This window comes from Protobothrops mucrosquamatus, unplaced genomic scaffold, assembly GCF_001527695.2.
Source record: "Protobothrops mucrosquamatus isolate PMUCROS unplaced genomic scaffold, P.Mucros_1.0 scaffold3298, whole genome shotgun sequence".
NCBI classification, from domain to species: domain Eukaryota; kingdom Metazoa; phylum Chordata; class Lepidosauria; order Squamata; family Viperidae; genus Protobothrops; species Protobothrops mucrosquamatus.
In genome coordinates, this window is record NW_015389288.1 from 12,279 (window position 1) to 18,784 (window position 6,506).

General features: G+C 39.5%; 1 pseudogene; it reads left to right on the forward strand.

Moving 5' to 3' along the window:
- The first annotated feature begins 4,973 nt into the window (after positions 1 to 4,973).
- On the forward strand, positions 4,974 to 6,278 carry LOC107297413 (annotated as a pseudogene).
- Positions 6,279 to 6,506: the final 228 nt, after the last annotated feature.

Below are 6,506 nucleotides of genomic sequence, written 5' to 3' on the forward strand. Positions count from 1 at the left end.
CTCACCTACATCGTCCACAAGGGACGACTCGGGAACTCAACTCCTACCTCGGGCAGCTCACCTTTCCCCCTATGCCCAGGGGAAAGGTATCAAGCCGTTTGACAGCTGATGCAGGCTGTCAAAACGGCTTTTACGCAGAAACAGGCGGGAGCAGCAAACAGCTGCGTCCAGCGAAGGCGCCTGCCACCGGAAGTCCCTTGGTCTAACCATTTCCATTCCAAAACATGTAGAAGATTTAATCAGCAATTAAATAGCAATTATGGCCTTATAACCAAATCATAAAAGCAGAAGCCTTCATACCTAATAGCTGCTATAGCAAATGCAGAGTGCTCTTTTGTGTTTGAAATACTAAGATTCTGTATTCTCAGGACAATGGATCTGAATAACAAGGCAGTTTATATATTAATGACTCTTTCTGGATCAGGCCTTTTAGCTTTTGTTGTACAACTAATGCCTTTTACTGTTGGAATAGCACTATGATGTGCAGCTTACCTGCAAGAATTTACTAAATTTTGTTAAATGTGTGATGTTTCATATGTAGGTTACATGTATTACTAGTTTCTTTGCTCCTTAATACTGTATAGGATGTGCCAGAAGAAATAGAGCAGTCAAAATTTAGCAGTAAATCAGAAAAAAACCTTTTTATTTTTTAAAAATTAACTGCAAGAGATAATGATAATTACAAAATTGTGGTGAGTGGTATTTTTTTTTATGATTGCCCTAGTTTTTTCTTGTGACACCCAGTATATCAGTTATTTTACATGGGCTAGCTAGGCTGATAACAGCCGCCTTAAAAATGCTATTGAGTGGATACTTCTGAAAGAAGTTAAATTAGGAAGATAATTACAATTGGCTAGTTAAGCATTATTCCATTCCTGAACAAATTGCCTTAACAACTCTTAATGAGGCTGATTATCTGCATTGCTGTTTTATGTTTAGTTTGGTAAAGAAAATATCTTGGTAGTATTAATGCTTGGTGTGTGCATTTGTGTTCAGACATAAAATTTTAAAAAGAAAAACATTTATTGGTGGCCCTGCTGGGCAGAATGATATCTGAAGTGAGATCTGGGTGATTCTCAAGATTTCTTGGTTTTCAGAACTATCAACTTTGGTTTGTTTCTGAATGAAGGATTGGGAGTGCTTCACTAGCACTGAGTGGTCATTTTCCAAAAGTTATTTTCCTTTTTTCTTTTGTATATATACATTATAGTGCAGTATTCTGCATGGTCCCTTTGTCATTTTTTTAAAAAAAATTCTGTCTGAAAATCCTGAATCAGGTCATATAGATTTTTTGGTTGGTTTTTACCAATACGCTAATAAAGCTCCCTTTTTTTTGGCCGGATTCAAGTGAGACTTTGTCAGTGTAAAAGGACTCAATAATGGTGAGATTCAAAAAACTGAAGGATGGTGTGGAGATGACAGGTACTCTTTGTAAGAAAGTGAGGATTGAACCTTCTGCTCAAGTTATATTCCACTCTGAAACATTAGAGGTACAATTTGCAGTGCTCATAAGCCACATTTGTTACTGGGTACCTAAATAACCTGGCATAGAGTGTCTTTAAAGGTAAGGCTGGTGCACTTATTGCATTATTTTATCTTGGCATCATTCTTTCACCATCAGTATGGAAGAATAGTTACAAATATATAAGAATAGGTTAGCAATTAAACTGAGAGTTCTTGGTTAAAAATAATGAGAAATTAAATAACAGTGGTTCCTTAAGATTGTTGTGTGAAAGAGTAAAGAATAAAAAGAGTTTGGACTATGGAAACTGGACACGATTAAAACTAATTTGTTACCTTTATCTACTTTTAACAACTAAATGCAGTAAGTAGAAGTTTATACTCTTAACAGTGCTTCTCCAACCTCTGTATCCTCTATAATGTGTTGGCTACACTTTCCATAATCTCCAGCCAGCGGGTGATTGGTTGTGGGATGATGGCAATTGACAATAAAAGTACCACAGCTAATCAAAGAAAATATTCTTAATTGCATGTATTTTGCTTTGTGTTCCAAACAAATAGGAGAGCCCAACATTCGTTGGAATTGTGTCTTCCTATGTAAAAACGTGTAGGTATAGTGTCTCTGTGTGTGCCTTCAAGTCAGTTTTTGACTTGAAAGTGGCAGGGGACCAGGTATTTGACGGACTGCCTCTTCCCGATTTCATCTGCTTGTCCTATCAGAGCCAACAGAGATTGTTACAGATTCCATCACCAAGGGAGCTACATTTGGCAGGCCCTAGGCAATGGTCATTTTCTGCTATGATGCCCCCGCTGTGGATTGGTATAGTGTACTGTATGACTTGAAAACAAACAACTTCATTCAGAATATGCTTGTGAAGGGATGTTTGTCTAATAATGTGTCCACAACATGGGCAATATTGAGATCTTCAAACATTTCATCAAGGAATTTGTCAAGAAAGAAAGGCTGAAATGATGTTGAAGTAATCTCATTGATTGATCTTTCCTGTGTGGGAAGAAGTGGTTATGTGAGAACTAAAGAAATGGTGCATTGTATTTGGTAAAGATATAAGAGGGGAGGGAACTGAACATTGCATTCTATGGTTGTTCTGAAAAATAGAAATTTTCTAGGAAAGTGAATACCGTGTTTCCCCGAAAATAAGACCCAACCAGAAAATAAGCCCTAGCCTGATTTTTTAGCATGCTCCTAATATAAGCCCTACCCCAAAAATAAGCCTGAGGGGGTGGCCGTGGTGACCACAGGAGGCGGCGAGCGGTGTCCGGCCGCAGCCTGTGTAGCACAGATAAGTCTGAGCGCTGCGACCACTAGGCCAGCCCTCAAAGCAGAGGCAGGTGATCTTCCTGCTAGGAGAAGTTAGGCGGAAGTGATTAAAAATGCACCAGCAAGCTTGCTCATTTACAGTAAGCCAAAATTCTTTGAAATTTTGGCCTACTGAGATTCATGAGCAAGACATTTAGGCAATGCTATCCTTTCCAAAAAAATAAACCACATACATGAACACAATAACAAACATGTAATTTGAGTATATATTCCACATGTTTTTATGGGCATGAATATCCAGACTCATAATTGTCTACCTGAGAGAACAGAATAAATGCCAATTATTCATCCCAATCCAATAAGATTAGTGCTAAAAATTGCGTATAAGAACGAAAGCTGTTTTGCTCATCTTGAATATGGTTGAGCTTGGTTGGCTGTATTGTATGATCCTAAGGAGTTACATTTGACTCTTTTGATCACGGCTATAGTTGGATTGGGCCTACTGTTTCTATGTGGACTCAGAGAAATGGAAAGAAAGAATGCTATTTTACTTTGTCTCTAGTAAAAAGGAGCAGCAAGTGTAATGCCTTTATATAAATCTGTGGTACAACTATTTTTAGAACACTGTATACAGGCCTGTCTCCCATTTAAACAATAGAATTGAAAAAGATTTTGAGATGGCAGGAGAAGGGAATTAAGGGTTTGAACTTTTCAGCAAGAAAAGGTTTACACTTTGCTGGCTGATTAATTAACAGGGACAATTAAAGAGAATGGTAGAGCATAGGTAGGCAATTGGATGCTCTGCACATTATTTGGTCAGTTTTCTCAGAACCTTGTCACTGCCCATAATGGCTAGGGCTAATGAAAGTTGTTGTTTAACACATTGGGAGGGCACTATTTTGCCATTGCCTGTCATAAACCTGACATTCAGACCAATATGTTTGCAGTCATCTCTGGCAATATGCATCTTTCTTAGCCTTCTCAGATTGTAATGAAGGTTTTAAGAGTCTCTCAACTGCTTGCTCAGTTCTGATTTAAGTTGGGGAAAAATCAATACTATTGAGTTCATAATTTTTGAATATATTTAAAAATGTTAAGTCACATAATTAGAAAATAATTTTCTTAGTCTTTGAGAAAAGCGATACTTTGTATTTAGGGCAGGGGTGTCAAACTGCCGGCCCATGGGCCGGACGCGACACCAGGAAACTGTGCCCACCCCATTGCCGGCAATGGGGAAAAAGCTCCTATACGTCGCGTGACATCACATGACGTCGCAAGTTTGACATGTCTGATTTAGGGTCAAGTTAAATGCAGGTGGAAATTCCCTTTTGTGAATCCTAAGAATTAAGATTCTTGACCTTTAGCAGTAGAAAAGGGAAGGCCTCTTTTCATAAACACAAAAGAAAATAACTCCTTTGGGTTTCTTTTTCTAAAGAAATGATTGTTCTTTTTGCTAGGGATTTGATTCATGATCATGGCAACTGAGGGAATTTAGAATGGAATAGAATAGAATATATGTAACACTCCCACCAGTTTTTCCTCACAGTAACCACCCTGTGATTAAGATAGGGCTTAGAGATAGTGATCTCTCCAAGTCATCAGGCAAGTTTTCATGGCTGAGCTTAGGCTTGAACCCTGGTTCTCTGTCCCTTGTCCAACATCTTAACCATTATACCACAGTGGCTCTCGTGGAGCTTTGCTTTTTATTCAGAACCTGTTTTTCCTATTATAGATTCTTCAGTCATTTGGCCATCCACAGATTTCCCTTAGTCTTTCAGATTTGTTAACAACTAAGTGAAAGGCCACTTGAAGGGCACCATGTTGGAGAAAACATTCTTATTGTACTTATCCAATATTTGGTTGCTTATCCCTTGATTAGTGATTTCACCTTCGTTCCTGCTTCATATCCCTTGGTTACTTCACTTCACCATTTTTGGCATTTCAGAAGATGCTTGCATTTCTGTTCATGTTGGGCTTTATGCCTTTCCAGTGGATATTATACTAACTAATTTGGATAAGAAATCTGTCACTGTCCATTGTCTCTGATGAATAGGTGTATACAGGTTCTTTGTATCTGATAAAAATGTACATAACTTGTTTCTGTTTTGACAATTCTTCACTTCTAAATTTTATCTGCTTGGTTTTTTTAGGCTGCCCTTTGGCGAGGCAGAAAAACACAGCAGAGCTGGCCTCTGCAACAGGAAAGTCTGGATTTTCCAAATCTCTGTGCTGAATGGCTACTATGGCGCCCGCTCTCACTGATGCAGCAACTGAAGCTCACCACATCCCGTTCAAACTGGCTGCCCTATCCTGCTCCCTGTCTCCTGGTAGTGTGGACAAAAACGCCAATGCCAACAACATCCTTGTTGCTGCTAATGGCACCAAAAGGAAAGCTGAGGATTCCAGTCTAGATTTCCGAAATAATTCTACAAAAAAAGAGCTGGGAAAGCTGCAGCCCTTGGTAGCATCTTATCTCTGTTCAGATATAACATCTCCTCCAAAGGAGTCCTTGAAACTGCAAGGAGTCTTCAACAAGCAGACAGTCCTTAAATCTCATTCTCTGTTGACTCATCCTTTCTTAAAAACTAGTGACCTTTTGGGAAGGTCCCCAGTGTTGGAGATTTCCTTGGAAAATCTAAAAACCATGAGTATGAGTAATCAGACACCTTTGCCACAAACACCTGTCAATGGCTTGGCTAAAAAATTAGCTAAGACTAACAGCTCTGACCATGAAAGCTCTGTTTCACTTAATGGTGGGAAGAGCACACCATCTTCTTTGACCCTCCAGGATGTTGATTCAAATAGACCTGGGGGTTCTGATTTGGAGGACCTGAAGACTGGTTTGAGCAGTTGCACTCTACCACATAAAAGCCCAGATGCAGAACATGCTGCCCCATTTACCAAAAATGGCATGGCAAATAAACATGACCACATTTCCTCAGAGCAGCAGTGTGGACTTGAAGAGGGTGGGGAGAACAGCTTGCTTTTGTTATCTGGAATGCCTGTTAGTTCTGAGCTTGGAAGCAGTAAGCCAGAAGAACAGGTGATCTCTCTGCCAAACAGTTCCTTTAGCACTCTAGATTCAGATATGAGGACAAAGTTGCTATTGCGGAGGCAGGTAGACATTGAGAATCGTGCTCACAGGCTGCAAAAGCGGCTGCAGGTGGTACAGGCCAAGCAGGTAGAGCGGCACATTCAGCAACAGCTTGGTGGATTTTTAGAGAAAACACTAAGCAAGTTGCCTGCTTTGGACTCCTTGAAACACCGGAGTCAGCTAATGTTGACCCGCAAGGCAGAAGCAGCTCTGAGAAAAGCTGCAAATAAGACAAATACCTCGGAAGGACTGAGCAACTTCCTAAAAAGTGACTCTATCTCAGAAGAATTAGAGAGGTTTACTGCCAGTGGGATGGCTAACCTGCGATGTTGTGAGGAAGCGTTTGATTCTGATGTCACAGACAGCAGCTCGGGTGGAGAGTCTGATATTGAAGAAGAGGAACTGACCAAAGCAGACATTGAACAGCACCATGTACCTTTGTGAGTATCATCAAGTGTTAGTTTCTTTACAGTTTTTAATAATCTGCTTTTCAAACAAGTTTTGTCTGATATCACTGTTGTTTTAAAGTACAGTTAAAACAAAGAGCAAGCAAACTGCAGTAACAAATTCATTTTAGAAGTGGAAAGTCTATTTGTGTCTTAAGTTATGTTAGGTGTAATTTACCTAAAATAGGTTTCCTGCAATAGAAAGGTTATTTATTGGCGATAGATA